The sequence below is a fragment of the Hyalella azteca genome, unplaced genomic scaffold (assembly GCF_000764305.2).
Source record: "Hyalella azteca isolate HAZT.00-mixed unplaced genomic scaffold, Hazt_2.0.2 contig6969, whole genome shotgun sequence".
NCBI lineage: Eukaryota > Metazoa > Arthropoda > Malacostraca > Amphipoda > Hyalellidae > Hyalella > Hyalella azteca.
Window position 1 is genome coordinate 293619 of NW_025937108.1, and position 16698 is coordinate 310316.

A 16698-nucleotide genomic window follows, 5' to 3' on the forward strand; every position below is an offset into this window, starting at 1 on the left:
ACAAATGGGTACAACGAGATTGTACAACAAATCAATGGAATAAATTTTATTTAAATGATTACTCAGCACTGACAACTATTGGAACTAGGAAGTGTAATACTTGAAATTAAAAGGCATTTTAAATTTGATTTTAATACACAGTATTTAAATGATGCAGTATGAATTTTCGATGTAAAATTGTATACAATAAATCTGTGTTGTACGAGCCAAATTACTATACTGTACCAATGATTAATAACCACAAAACTAACAAGAATCGCGACCTTCAACCCGCCATTATCGTATATTTACAAGTGACTACAAAATTTAAAGAGATTTCATTTTCTGATACGCTAATAAAAGGATACGCTCTTCCATCATAATGATTTTTTCATTATTGATTTATTTAATGATTTAACTCTTAATATTTGCCACGATTGATACCCTGATTAAGCAATGAAACTTGACCAGCAAATTCACTGCACACATATCGCTTTTTACGTCACAGACACGCACGATATACGATGATGAAGTTCCCGTTATTGTTCATGTATAATCATGACTAAAATAACTAAGAAAATATTAAAAACAAACGTGCGTTACACACTTCAGAACATTAAAGTGAGCAAATAGGAAACCCTGTGTTTCAGCTACAAAAAATTACGAAAATTACATTGAACAACACAAAGATGAAACTTACTCATTTTGAAAAAGAATGCTGTTGAGATTCATGCATTTAGAAGAAAATTACATCCAATTTTGTGTGGATTCCTGAAATAATGCATCAAATTAGAAAATGTAACAAATTGATATGATTGAAAAAAGCATATCTCGACTGTGTTGGAAATGAAAAATTTCTAATACTGAAAGATGGCATAGAGAATATAAATTAACAAAAATAATAAATCCAGTCAAACCAAGTCCCATGAGAAGCCATAGACTGATTTTCTGACTGAAAGCCATTGACTGATAGACTGTCCATAGACTGATAGACTGTGTTTTTTCTTGAACGTTCATCGGTGCGAGACCGTGTGCGATAAAAAGAATTTCGAAGAGTAAGGACTATATGTAAGTAAATTCGATATGCTTAATAGAAAGATTAAGAATATTTCGTTGCCACGAGGCTGGATATAATAAATCGATATAAGCTTTAGCAAGCCCTTTGGTTCTAAATTCGGTATTTCAGTATATTTGAGAAGTTTATCGTGAATTATTCATTGTTAAATATGGTTCTCTATTAATTAATAACAGCGTGAATAACGATTCCGCACTAGGTAATTATTATTTCAGCTGACGATAACAGTAGCATTGAAAAAGATGATCACAGCCACGATAAGCTAGCAAGAGTAATAATTTTAGCAGCGTAATAAACGATATCAGCATCGACCTGATATCCTCAACTATGAATTCAACACAATGCGCAACAAAAACGGATGTGTCTAGAAAAAACTACATGTGTCTAGTGTATTTCATCCTTTAGAATTCTGATAAAATGAAAATCCCTAGTGAAAAAATTAATAGTGAGCGAAACGACCACGTGTAAATATCCACTTGAATGCCATTCACTTATTTATTGTAATCGAAGAAGCTTAAGATTAACGATAACGATTGCAAACAATCGGAAACACTAACATAATTTGAATATTTCATTGCATCTGTGCCATTTTTGTAGAATGGAATACATCTGCGTGATATGATCATTACTTATTCGTCGAAGACTTGAAACTGCCAGGTGAAGAAAATTCATATAAGTTTACAAATGCTAGAAAACTATTTTCTTTTGATTCGCGTGGGTTCGAGATATGTGTTAAAAGTTTGATGTGGAACCCGATAAAAACCATTACAAAGTCCCGATGCGCTGCTCAGTACCGCGATGCTAAGTATGCACACGCACCTATTAGTAGTAATTTAGTACTTAGTATTCGTAATAATTTAGTACTTAGTGTACAAGCTACGCGGAAGCTACGATCTTGGTGACATACTTCATTTTTCCTTAAATCAAAATTGAATTCAATTTTTGAAGTTGATAGCTTCTTCTGATTAACCAATAGGAATGAACAATTTTTTCATAAATTCAGACGCTTCAAGTAAAACAACTCCTGTAAGAAACCAAGCATAAAAAAATTTTAAACTACAACTATTATAACTTTAACATCTGCAAAACAGAACAATTCAGTATTTAGAGGAGAATCTTATCAAATTATCGGAAAGCCAGCAACAATGACTGGGATTATCACGGCCGATAAGCCACCCCGGTAACGAAAGATAAAACGTTTTGTTATCAGATGACCTAGCGCAGGACAATAGCAGCAATTATTTATAAAATCGCTTATCTGTGAAAGATATAAAGAACATAAAAAGAGAAAGATATACAAGAACATTTTTATTACAACAACAAAAATTCCGATACTCATGTGTAATTGCGGTGAGTGAACATAATTTTAAATCGAAGAGGCTAACATTAATATGAATCATATAAGAAATTAGTTTTCTAATTCAAGACTAGCAGTTTGCATTCCAAGAAATTAAAGGTCAGCAATGCAATTGTAACATTTGAATGCATTTACGGTTATAGACTAATCTTATCCTGCTAGAATAAAGCAATTTAAGAATATAATCAACAAAATCTTAAAGGCTTTATTCAGATCGTTTACAATGCAATGTAAATGGCTTACAATTGTTAAAGAATATGAATTAGTAGAGGGAGATTTACCCAAGGCTAGAATTAGAAAAATTATTCTATAATCTAAACTGGATAAAATAGTAGGTACAAAATGGAATAAAGCACGACATTTTATTAGAGTGGAAACTGACCAAAATAATTTCCAAAGATTAATAATGAGAACCGAAACGCTGTTGATAACATAAAAAATTAGGTTTAAAGGATAATGTATGAAATAAATTGTATCGAATAAGAAACGTTATGCGTTCAACATTACGTCATGTGCTTACATAATAAAAATTATTCATCTATAAAATGCAACTTACCGGTACTACGGAATAATTCAGTAATAATTCAGTAAAGATTAATTCAAGTCATAAGTGAGCACTTGCATTTTAATAGAGTTAAATACAGAATAATAATAATAATAATGACAATACAATGGGAAATTTTTTACGAATCAAAAATGTACCATAAAATGTGTTGTCATTAAAATAGGAGGTCGCTTAATTAATTAATAGAAATCCATCGTATAAAAATGTATTTCTTTGATGTCTTAATCAAATTTCGGTAATTAAAATTAGAAGAAGAAATTTTAAAGACAAAACCATAATTTAAAAACTGATTTTGTAATTAGTCTTTTAAAATAAGTCTTGTTTAGAATGTGACACCGCGTCACAAGTGTCCTAATATTTGCCGGCATTAGCATTTACGAGTTAACATTTTAATGCAACATTTCTATTTATAATAAGATCATTCTTTCATAACGATTATGTATACATGTAAGAAGTTTCAATGGTTTTTATTATATAGTGATAAATTGATCACAGGCGGAAGCATAAAATGGAAAGAAGTTGAACGTAAAAATAAATGCCATTTGGAATTAATGTTCATGATGGTTAATAAAATCTTTTTGAAGTTAAAATACGAATATTTTCACGAGCACAAAACTACGTTCAGAGTCGCATTCATTATATACGAAGGGGAAATAATTATTTAAAATATAATATTCCTGGCGCGTCCTGCGCGCTGCGTTTACTGCAATATATTCCTTTAATAATAATAAAAAGTCCCGGAATAAATGTCATAAAAATAAAATTTATAGCTGCGACTTAACTTTTGAGATGAGTTTCCCTCATAGATCACATTTATAAATCAAGCGATATGCATCGAAATGTGCCATGGAAAATATAATTGAAAAGCTCCACTCCTAATGCTATTCGTACGTGTTCCGGCAACGTTCAGTCACAATGCCGGTCGGATTTGAGACTGAGAAATAATCGGATTTTTTGCATGGTACATTACAATGCATGAAATAACATTATAAACGTCTTCACATGGCATCTAATATTAACAGCCGTACGAATAATACATCACACAAAAGATGAGTCACAGCTAGCTGCGGACGCAACAAGATTCTTCAAGTTATATAATATTGCAGCAATAAATACATTAAGATTAGATCTAAAATATTACCCAGGCTCTGAATCAAATATTGCAAAGAAGATAGCAGTTTTCTACAAGGATTTGATGCACTAGAGAGTAACTGCGTGAAATATTTAATGATTTTATTTAAATATGAAGGGAGTGGAGATCGCCCCTTGAATTATATAGAACTTATCGAAGTGCCTGCCTGGAATGGTTGAAGTCAACGTTTCCAGGAAAATATGCTTTTATTGAGAAAGTTTTAAAATAGCATAAAATATGCATAAAAATACAAGATTTAGGCAGCTCGTTATCTTTTTTCAGCACATTCACGACATCGGTTTAACGGTTTAACAACTGTTTAACGGTTAAACTTCAAAACGGTTTAACGCTTCAACTTCAAAACGGTTTAACGGTTTAACTTCAAAACGGTTTAACGGTTTAATTAAAAAAAATTATTCAGTGCCAGGGAATAGATAAAACTTCTTCAGAATATTAATTCGTTTAATTATTATTTCGTGACTTATATTATAAGTAATTGAATTTACGGCAGCCACCTTCATGATTATGATGACCCAATTGGGTTCAACGATGCGACATCCTGGCAAGTGATTAACCTGTTTTAAAGGAGTTAATTATTAATGGTAGTATAGATTTTTTAATTACACACACAGCTCCTTAAATAAATAGCAACTTAGAAAGCAAGCCTCAGTAGCTGATAAAGTACGGTTGAAAATCACAACTTTTTAGGTCATTTTGAACTTCTTTCGTATATAAATAGTAGCTTTTCGTACAGAAAATAAGTCAGCTATATGCTAGCCTATAGACTATATAAACTCCCGTTCAAGCTCATCTCGTTAAAAACCCTTCAAGTTAAAATCCTTGTCATAATCGACCCTTCACCGCGAGTTTTGACACATCTCGTCATTGTTTACATTCCCATCATATTCATGCTCGTTATAATCACTATCATTATTTATATTTCCATCACATTCATGCTCATTATAATCACTTTCATTCTTTATATTCCCATCATATTCATGCTCGTTATAATTACTCTATCATTGTTTATATTCCCATCATATTCATGCTCATTATAATCACTCTATCATTGTTAATATTCCCATCATATTCGTGTTCATTATAATCACTCTAATCAGTTAGGGCCACAAGAACATAGAAGGATGGGGCGCTGGGTTGGGACTGGGCTAAGTTATGACCATATCAGCAGGTTGGATTCTTTCATCACGCATAAATGCCGTACATTCGTCAAGCAGACAGATTCTGGCGCCACGTTCACGCAGCGAACGTGGCGTTTTCTCCATCACGTTTGAACGCGTGGGGTCCGAGTAAACTATTAAATATTCAAATTTTTGCGTAACGTAAACCTACGACGCAATCGCACAGCGCCTATACTTGCACCAGACGTAAACTTCATAGAAAAACCTGATGCAAAAAATGCCAATCCTTAAAAATTTTAATCCTAAACGTTTCATTGCTTCTTTCCAATTCTTCATTCCAATGTTTCATCTTTTTCTCCAATCCTTTTTTTCGCGCATTTTGCAAGCGCTCGAAAAATTTCCAGCGTCGTAAATTCTCCACCCGCGCGCAATCGCTCACAGCCGCGCAATGCTGATAATCTCAGCCATTCCCACTGACGCAACACGCACATTCATGCGTATACGCACACGGTAGGCGTATACGCACATTCATGCGCATACGCACACGGTAGGCGTATACGCACACGACATGCGCATTCGCACACGGTATGCGCATACGCACACGGTAGGCGCATACGCACACGGTAGGAGCATACGCACACGGTAGGAGCATACGCACACGGTAGGCGCATACGCACACAGTAGGCGCATACGCACACGGCAGGAGCATACGCACACGGTAGGCGCATACGCACACGGTAGGAGCATACGCACACGGTAGGCGCATACGCACACGGTAGGAGCATACGCACACGGTAGGCGCATACGCACACAGTAGGCGCATACGCACACGGCAGGAGCATACGCACACGGTAGGCGCATACGCACACGGTAGGAGCATACGCACACGGTAGGCGCATACGCTCACGGGAGGCGCATACGCACACGGCAGGCGCATACGCACTAAACACTACACGCATTTTTTAGGTCTACGCCGGCACTCTACACGCACTCTGCGCGTACAAACTGCACACACTCACGTATCTGTGACTCCAATTACGTGCTCTACACGTACGTTGCAAGCGCACTCATTTCGTGTACTATATAAAATAATTACTATACTATTAATATACTACACGTGTACTAAATAAAATAATTACTATACTATTACTATACTATACCTGTACTATATAAAATAATTTCTATAATATTACTATACCATACCTGTACTATATAAAATAATTTCTATAATATTACTATACCATACGTGTACTATATAATTACTAAACTATTACTATACTATACGTGTACTATGGAAAATATTTCTTCACACGTAACCGCCAAGTAGAAAGCTCGAGAGCAAACTTATTTTCTGCTAGAATACATAAACACTCGTTGAAAGAATTTCAATTAAATGACTTTCGATCTTCTTATGTCTAGCTTAAGTTTATTTTAAGAAGATTTACACTATGTACAGATTACAGAGTTATCACGGGCAGTTTTTTTTACTCAAACCGAAGCTTTATATAACACATATGTAGATAAAGTTATTTCAAGTTTGTGTTCCAATTATTTAAGATAGTTTTCAGTGCCTGTATATTCCTAGAACGATCAAACTAAATTTCTGTGTTATTTGTATTTAAACTCAATTCGGAAGCCGTTAAACTAGATTTTTGTGTAATTTTATTCGGAAGCCATTTGTACACTATACAAGCCGCACCTATACTATACAAGTATGTACACTATACAAACAAGCCTCACCTATACTAATACAAGTATGTACACTATACAAGCCTCACCTATACTATACAAGTATGTACCCTATACAAACCCCCACCTATACTATACAAGTCTCAGCTATACTATACAAGTATGCACACTATACAAGCCCCACCTATACTATACAAGTATGTACACTGTACAACCCTCACCTATACTATACAAGTATGTACACTATACAACCCTCACCTATACTATACAAGTATGCACACTATACAAGCCTCACCTATACTATACAAGTATATACACTATACAAGCCTCACCTATACTATACAAGTATGTACACTACACAAGCCCCACCTATAAAGAACATTCGTGTTGCTGAAACACACACGCAAAGATCGCTGTGTGTTGTGTGCTCAAGACGGCCGTTATCGCGTCGCAATCGCGGCATCACAACACTGTTATCGCAACCGCAAACAACGCGCAACAATTTTGCAAGAGTCGCCGATATTGTATCGTCGCCCGGGCGCTTTTTGTAAACAAACTAGTACGGAAAACCTGTTACCGTGACATTAATATTGGTGGAGAAAAAGTACTCAGCAGTTATGTGATTATAGGTCATGAAATGATCAGTTATGTGATCATAGGTCATGTAGTGATTAGTTATGTGATCATAGATCATGTGATGATTAGTTATGTTATCATAGGTCATGAAATCATTATTTATGTGGTCATAGATCATGTAATGATTTATTATTTGATCATAAGTCATGAAGTGATTAGTTATGTGTAGTTATTATAGGTCATGTAATCATTAGTTATGTGATTATTGGTCATGAATTGATCAGTTATGTGATCATAGGTCATGAAATGATCAGTTAGGCCAAGTAATCAGTTGGGTCATCATATTTCAGCACGAATTACTTAAGGAATAAGGACTCAGAATTAATATTCATTTGCCCAATCAAAACCCAAATTACGGATCGAATATTTATACTGAAATTTACTATATTTATACTCAATTTCACTTCATAAATATTTTTCCAGGATAATATATACTCAATTTTATAGGATTAATACTAATAAACTCTCGATTTTATGTGATTTATACTAATATATAATATTATTAATACTCAATTATACGCCATAAATATTTTTTCATGAAGACTTGGAGGAAGGGAGGGGGGCGGAGCGCCCCGAGCGCGCCCCGAAGTTGCGTCGGAAGGACGCCGTGCGGCCGATAAAAGCTTGCTTGAGTTTGTGAATTCCTACGCACGCTTCACATTGCGTAAGCAACAAGTTACTGCGGTGATTTATATGGAACCTTGAATGCTTGGGGGTGTCAGAAATATTTTTAGTATTAGGCTTTTATGACAGCAGGAATACTTTTATATGTGGCAAATATATGTGAATATGGAAGTTGCGTTTGTGAATTCCTACGCACGCTTTACATTGCACAAGCAACAAGTTACTGCGGTGATTTATATGGAACCTTGAATGCTTGGGGGTGTCAGAAATATTTTTAGTATTTGGCTTTTATGAGAGCAGGAATACTTTTATAAATGGAAAATATGAATATGAAACATGTGTGGCATGTATAGGTGTAATTATAATAAATAAGCTATTGTAAGGACAATATTAAAAACAGAACATTGTTTAAAAGCTAAACAAAACAAATATAATAAAGAAATGTTCCTTATAAAATTCAATCGTCGTTCGATTGAATTAAAGATATTGAAGAAATGCGGTATTAAAGTGCGAGAAAGGAGGAGCGATCAAATGTATGAAAATTATCACAATATTGAAATTGTTCAAAGTTTCAAGCTCGCAATAAATCAGACTTCTCGACAAGGCTCATCGAAAATTCAACGCTCACATATGAGCGCTTGAGATGAACGTCGTTAAACTTTACACGGCAAACAGCCGACTGCTGAAACTGCCATTCACGATCACAAAAAATATCAAATAAAACAGCGCTCTTAAAAGAGGCACACAAACGTCAAACAGAATAAAAAATAGCAATACATCGGTGTCTGAAAGCGCTGGTCAAAAGATGGCGAAAAAAGTATTTTTCGCAAACATTGGAATGAAAAAAATTCTCACAGTTCAATGAGGTGTAAAAATGCATAAGTGACTTGACGAGGAAATTATAAATTCGACCAAGCATGACAAAAAACATGGTTAGAGCAATAAAAAATCAAGCGTTGGCTATATAATTAATTTCAGCGGTATAAACAGCGAACTTTGCAGTCATGTATGATGATGAAGTCACAAATTATTCAAATTCAAAACACCGGAAATGCTTTAAGTATTTAAGCCTTTACCTACGTCAGGGCCTCTAGGAAAAGATGAATGACCTGCAACCTTATGATCACGTTTAAAGGTAAACCAGTTAACGTACAACCCATTAAAATCTGCAGCAAGAAACAAAATATGTCTGTAAGACTTTGTAGCCGCAAGATAATCTCTTCTATTCAGCGGTTACAACTTCATAAATAACAGATGTGTCTAGTACTTCATAAATAACAGATGTCTGTAATACTTCATAAATAACAGATGTCTGTAACACTTCATAAATAACAGATATCTGTAGGCCTGCATAAATAACAGATGTCTGTAAGACTTCATAAATAACAGAAGTCTGTAACATTTCTTGAATAACAGATGTCTGCAAGACTCCACAAATGACCATTGTCTGTAACACTTCATAAATAACAGATGTCTGTAAGTCTTCATAAATAACAGATGTTTGCAACATCTCATAGATAACATATGTCGGTAACACTTCATACATAACATAACATTTGCTGACTGTAACACCACTCGCGTAATATGTAACACCTGCTGACTGTAACACATACAGACTGTAACACCTGCTGACTGTAACACCTGCTCACTTTAACACCTACTGACTAACACATACTGACTGTAACACATACTGACTGTAACACATACAGACTGTAACACATACAGACTGTAACACCTCTTGCGCCAGATGTAACACAGAATAAGCGTGCATTGCCCAGAATGCAGCGTCCCGCACCTACGCCAGAGCGACCTTTAGTTAAGCAGCACCTAAATTTACATGAGTTGGCCATGGACGTCCATAAAATCTCGGCAAGAAACGTAAATGTCAAAAAAGACTAAAAGAATTGCCCAATTTGGGCGGCGAGACCGAGCGCCGTGGCCGAAGTAACACTGCTGTATATGCTTGCACGAAGACAACTGAACAACAGGTGTACAAGTGCACAGTTTTGCGTTCTAAAGATGTTGCACGACTTTAGTTGCAGTACAACTGCGAGCACATTTGAATCGGGTGAGAGTAAAAAGAAAACATCTATTCAACAGATCGCGTTGTGTAAAGGAACTAAACATGCTATTAAAATCTAACGAATGGCAACTCGTACATTTAATTCCATTTTAATTACAATAAATGAGTAGAGAGAGTGAACGGAGCATAAGTGATGATTAGTGTGATCAGCCCAAAAAAGGTGAATTGAAAAGGCGGCAAAAACAGGAAATTCATCACAAAATTTCTTCTTAAAACCAACAAGAAAGTCTCCGTTTCAAATCCCTAACCAAGACCGCATCAAAAATTGTATACAAAATAATATAATTCATAAAGAATCAACTATTAGCGTTCAAGAATACCTATAGTCCTTCTCCTTAACTCACGGCACCTGAAAATCTGAGCCAAAACCGCGTCCAAACTCGGCGCTGCAATTGCGGGCTCCTAAATGGAATCCAAATCCATGCATATCAGCTCGGCCAGAAAAGAATCTTTCACAAAGAACTGCGCAGCCATGGCTCTAAAAAGAATCGCCTCCCAAGAGATACAAACCACCTCTCCCAAAAAACTCTATCATTTATTTTTCACATTAAAATCGTGGTATCCTATACCATTCTCATTAAGATATGCAAATGGGAAGGTTCCTTTTGTGTAATGGAGCTCGTTTATTATCATTATGGGCCAATCCGTAGAAAAATAAAGAGTTGGGGCGCTTCTGTGGCCAACTCAGAGAGGGATGCAGGAATGGAGTGAGGGAGGTGTGAGGGATAGAGTGAGGGAGGTGTGAGGGATAGAGTGAGGGAGATGTGAGGGATAGAGTGAGAAAGGTGTGAGGGAGGTGTGAGGGCTAAAGTGAGGGAGGTATGAGGGACAGAGGGATAGAGTGAGGGAGGTATGGGGGATAGCGTGAGGGAAGTGTGAGGGAGGTTTTAGGGATGTAGTAAGGGAGGTATATGGGATAGAGTGAGGGAGGTGTGAGGGATAGAGTGAGGGAGGTGTGAGGGATAGTGTGAAGGGGTTATAGATAGATACCCCCTCAGGACAGAGTGAGAGAGGTTTGAGGAATGTAATGAGGGAGGTATGAAGATAGCGTGAGGGAAGTGTAAGGGACAGAGTGAGAGAGGCATGTAGATAGATTAGGGGAGGTGTGAGGGATAGAGTAAAGGAGGTGTAGGGATTGCGTGAGGGGTAGAGTTAGCCCAGGACGAAATGATGAGGGATGACTGAGGAAAGGGTGGAAGAAAAGAGAGGGATGGAATTAGGGCTGGTGAGGGGAGAGGGTGAAACGGGTTAATAATGATGGATCAAATGAGGGAAAATGAAGGATGTAACTCTGGCATGTGAAGAAAATTGAGTAAAGGAAACCAAGAAGGGACCTAGAGAGGGAAGATGAGGGCTAAAACAGCAGAATGAGCTAAAGATGATGGATATGATATGATAACTTCTTAGTCCATGACAAGGATAAAATGGTTAGGATATTATGAGGAAAGAATAATGGACAAACTCAGCAGATGATAGAGAACGGAGAGAATGAATAGTGAATTTAAAAGTTTTAGAGTTGCATTAAAATAATTATATACTGGAGCCTTCACATCTAAATTGAAGCGGAGCATTTACATATATATAAGGAACACAAGCCAACATATAACATAAAGCTCATATATTATATCACGCGAACGGCAAGCTCATATAATATAAAGTTCATATAATATATCGCACGCACGGCCAGCTCATATAATATAAAGTTCATATAATATATCGCACGCACGGCAAGCTAATATAATATAAAGTTCATATAATATATCGCACGCACGGCAAGCTCATATAATATAAAGTTCATATAATATATCGCACGCACGGCAAGCTCATATAATATAAAGCTCATACAATATATCGCACGCACGGCAAGCTCATATAATATAAGCGCCGTAGCCGTAATGACGCCGCGCGCCGTAGCCGTAATGACGCCGCGCGCCGTAGCCGTAATGACGCAGCGCGCCGTAGCCGTAATGACGCAGTGCGCCGTAGCCGTAATGAACCAGCGCGCCGTAGCCGTAATGACGCAGCGCGCCGTAGCCGTAATGACGCAGTGCGCCGTAGCCGTAACGACGCAGCGCGCCGTAGCCGTAACGACGCAGTGCGCCGTAAGCTTCCCTTCGTGGCGCGTGCCAGCCGTAGATGTGTGCGAGACGTTGATTCAAATCCTTATTCCACCAGCGCTATTATTCATCGGTGAGCGTTCATCATAACGAGTTGGTGAAGAACCGCTAGATGAATAACGCATGTTCAACAATTGGATTTCATGAATTGCAAGTTGAATGAAAACATGTTGAATAAGTGGATTACATAAACGGCAAGGTGAATGAAACATGTTGAATAAGTGGATTCCATTAACGGCAAGGTGAATAACGCATTTTCAACAACACTGCAAGGTGAATAACGCATGTTGAACAATTTTATTGCATATATGCTCCATACCTGTGCAAATTCTCCATTATGCGAGACGTTCACGCAAAGGTTCTTCTATCGAAGAACTTGTCAAGAAATTTAGGTGGGGAGAAACAGAAAATTAAAAAAAAAAACATATGCATAATATGAACAAACTTTTTTAGTATTTAGAATGAACTTTATAGGAAGTGCATTACTCAGTAACCACAAATTAGATAAATACTCAAGTATTAATTAGAAGATTGTATTGTTCGCAGGGTCAAAAAATTGCTACCTAACCTATTACGTTGTTTTATCGGTATTCACCTCATCCGTTAAGATATATAACAAAAACCTAGAGTCGAGCGTGGTCATACAAAAGAAGCATGTCACTATACGGCAATAACATAAAAGAATATTTTAATTAACGGTAACTGTAAAAAACTTATCATGTGTCAAGATAGCAGTCGGAAATGGTCCAACTACGATGCCTTTTTGTGATGAGTTATGACTTTTATAATTAATTATATAATTTCCACGTAATCAGTAGTAATAAATTTGACGAAGAAAATTAGAGACTAACCCTCTAGAAGACCATAATTGTACTCACTCGCACAGCGGTTCCCCACAACACTCACCTGCAAGACAACAAATAAAAAATATTAGCACAAACTACAGCAGATGTTCTCGATATTGGGGACAGATCATTATGGCTGAAAAGATTAAAATAGCTTGACAGAGCATTATATCTCGGTGATGTATGTGAAAAATTAATTGTTAAAGAAAGACAATTTTCAAATTTACTGAACGGCAAACTCACATGAATCAATCAATTAAAAATATGAAATCATCAATCAATTAAAATGAATGGTATTATTTAAATAAATGAACGGTTTTACCGGTTTTAAAATTTTACTGAAAATAATAATGTCTTCTATCAACTTACAGAAAAAGCTGCCTATAGGAAATTCGTGAAAATAGGCTGAATTTTTTAGAAGGATAAAAGAGTAATAGAAGTATTTGCAAATATAATTGAAATATTAACAACCTAAATGAAAAAAACTGAAAAAGGATGAAAAAGGTAGTGACACTACCATTTCACTCATACGAAAAATATCTTATAGCGTTTTGGAAAATTTGTGAAATGCAGCACAAGAAACAAACGGATGCGTGATGGCCAACCAATTCAATGTTTATACATCACAAACATGAGTGCAGGGACATTCATCAAACACGCTGAGTAAACACAACAAACACGACATGAGTACGAATAACTGTCAAAGTTAGGACCTTAAGACGTGAGAACATTCAATCACCCGTTTCCATTCACCATGAAATTATGAATAAGATTACAATGAATACGAGAAATCTTGAATAGTGGCGGAATATGATGTCATTATCGATTGTTAATTTAATATATTACTAGTTAACGTTATTCCTGCCTGAATTTAGACATTAATTACGTTGAGCCACGACAATTTCCTAAGCCAGGTCTCGTCCGGTCGCTCCGAGTGTTCATATCTTTGATATCAGCGCATGTAAACAACACGCAAGGCGCCATCGAATAAACTACACGCTTCGTAATTTAAAACATTTCCTTAGAGACTTTTGCAGCAATGGGTCGAAAATTCAGTGACGCTCTTGTTCACAAAAAATTTTATTCATGTGACTTGATTTCAACGAATACACTACCTGATGAGTATTATTTAATACAAAATTGGTCAGCCTAATATGAACGAGTTATTGCACAATTCAATATTACGTTATTTCTGGTCGCTCATTTCAGCGAAGTAAGACTTTTATTCTGGGATAGAAAATGAGGAACGTCAAGCAAAAAAAGTACTCGTACTGATTATTAATCCATGAGGTCAGGCAAGGCAGTTAGATAAAAATAAATACATTTACCGATAGCATTGAGTGTACAAAGAGGAGGTACGGATACCAGTGCATGTACTAAATGACGGAGCGTTGTTTGTGCAGTCAACATGGCTGTGTACACTCACGGCATACAAAGCAATAGTTACATGCCAAGCAACAAAAATTGATCATAAGTTATACTGAACTAATAACATACTAGTGAAACATGCGGAAATTTGTTGGGGTCAATAACCCTCAAGCCACAAGTCGTATTTGCCTGCGTGTCCTTGGCAATAATAGGAATAGGATATTTTTTTTCCTGGATTAAAGCACTAGTTTCCCCGAAAATGAGGTTTATCGCTAATGTATTATAAGTACATCGGAGGTGCTCTAATTTTAAAATTCCAGGAGATGGGAATGCATAGGCAACAAAATCTGACATATTATAAAGAATTTGTACCTTAATATCGATGTACAAAAAGGAAAAATATCTGTAGGGCATCTAGAAGAAAAAATCCTGAATAATAAAGCGACAGACTCAACACAAGGCTGTCCATTAAGTGTAGAGTTTATTATTAAAATAGCATTATAAGCTCACAATTATGGGCCGAGCTTTGCCTAATTAAAGATCACTTCGATCATCTGATCTAAATGCTCGGCAATTATCGGAAATAATATTAACAAAAACCGAGCAATGAAGAGGCCGAACGAATTTCTCTTCTATAACTAAATGTCGGTGAGAAGTAAGCCATTTTAATTTAATGTCGATAAATGAACGATGAATTAAATGTGAAGCTTATCATTAGAGCGTCACAAGTTATATTTTTACCTGACAAGTCTTTCTATGTAGAGCTTTATTTATGAAGCGTATGAGTCAACTAAATTTATTTAAAATTAATCGTCTAATGGGGCATGAAATTCCTCACAAATGAGCCGAAATAAAATTGATTGTACAATTTTATAAATTTGATTGTACAATTAATTTACAAGAGAAATCGGCATCTTGAACTTGCATTCGAAGGTCTGACAGCTTCGATTGTTCACAACTTGATATATGCGAGAAAATTACGAATTAAAATTGTTGGCCCCAAAGCACAAATAATTTGCGGCATGAATAATAAATTTTGCGCTGTTGAATAAGAAAAAAGAATCGAACAAATGTATACAATCTGTTAATAAGTTCTTAACTTATAATGACAGAATATTGTGAGAGTTGCAATAAATAAAAATAAATTTTGATGTCACTAAAAATAAATCACTGCGTTATTTGAAAAAAAATACAAAACTAAATTAATTAACTTAAAACTAAAATTATACTTAAAATAAATCATGCGTTAGATATAGTACAAGAAGATGCGTCAATAATGGTGGATGGTTGCACAGCAGGTGGTATGAGATCGTTAATAAATTAATAGCTTTAGTTCTAAAGATCAGTGATTAATGATAAAACTTTACAAGATTTATAAGGCGCGATGGCAGTAACGATAGCGGAAATTCGCGGAAGTCCAGCCCAAAATTAACGGCCTATAAGATTTTCTAACGTGGGGAAATTTTTTTCACCTCGAATATATCGGTACATCAAAAAAATGCTAGCGGTGTTGCCTGTTATATCGATAAAAATAAGAGAATGAAGAACAGGCACGGAACATGACAAACTTTCCAGCATTTCTTACAATTATAAGATGAATTAATTGATGTACGACTTAGTTTCCTTAGTTTACCATGTAATTTGATGAACTGTTTTCATAATCGATCAACAGTATTCTTTAAAACCGGCAAGAATTTTGGAGCCCTAGTATTTCAAAATTCCTCATGTAAATTGAAACAGTTTACCTGCTTCATTACTTCTACATTATACGGTCTACTAGTCTAACTGTGCTAATTAAACTCATCATCGTCAGTCGTTCGCGGTGTACCGCTATGCTGTAAGTATTCAACACATAAGTATTGTGTTGAATACTTGTGAAGCAATTATTCAACTTACAACTATTCGATTGACGTGGCCATATCTCTTATTCAAACATATGAAAAGTTATGGGATGTCGTTAAACATCGCCACTTCCATGTTTAAATGCACAGTATGTCGCAAAAAGCCATTAGACAGTGTTGAATTCAAGTTCAGATGCATAGAAATTGATGATATTTCTTAAGACATGTCTTTGTTTCTAGTTCATATA

General features: G+C 35.8%; 1 protein-coding gene across 3 annotated transcripts in view; it reads right to left on the reverse strand.

Annotated features, from left to right (window-relative positions):
• Nucleotides 1–16698, reverse strand: part of LOC108681192 (protein bric-a-brac 1) — a 222293-nt gene that overhangs the window by 120334 nt on the left and 85261 nt on the right. The window lies entirely within an intron of this gene.